Raw genomic sequence first — 683 nt, 5'->3', positions numbered from 1 at the left:
ACAAATGCTTTTCCAAAATTTCAGATAAATTTGCTCACAGAAATTTACTAATTTACAAATTACTTTAACTAACTTACCTCTACAATTCCTATCATTCTCGGAATTCACTTCAGAGCTTGATTCAGGGCTGTCATATAGGCAAACTCTAACAAATCAATCAACCTGTTCTATGACAAGTGACTGCTAACATGACATGGTAGGCCGAGCAGAGTCCCACTGGAACCCAAAGTCCACTGGTATATTACACGTCCACTGTGAACAAGTGTGATCTAAAACAAGTTCTTGTATCTCATTCTACCTTGTCGGTGTGGCCAGTTTCGATGAACTTTTTCTCAAGAATGTTGAAAATCGCAGGATCCAATTCCTCCTCTACATCCTCAATCAGTAGGGGGTGACCAAGAGACAAACTGTCCTCGAGGTGGTTCCTGAAGTACTTATGGTTCAGTGAGGTAATCTGAGATCAATAAAAAAATAAAAACAAAATTGCAATATTGCGACTTTAACGATTGAAATTAGAATTAGAAATTTTATTCCAACAATTGACAGCTAAACAATGAGGAGATATCTTGTCAATCAATGTTTAGGAATTCCACATCAATTTTTTAGACATCATTATTATGACCCCCGCACGCAAAGCGTGAGCCGGAGTCATATTGTTTGCGTACTGTTTTTTTTTTTTTTTT

This window comes from Austrofundulus limnaeus, unplaced genomic scaffold (assembly GCF_001266775.1).
Source record: "Austrofundulus limnaeus strain Quisiro unplaced genomic scaffold, Austrofundulus_limnaeus-1.0 Scaffold663, whole genome shotgun sequence".
Classification (NCBI taxonomy): Eukaryota; Metazoa; Chordata; class Actinopteri; order Cyprinodontiformes; family Rivulidae; genus Austrofundulus; species Austrofundulus limnaeus.
The sequence above is the reverse complement of the archived record's forward strand: the minus strand, read 5'-3'. Positions refer to the sequence as shown.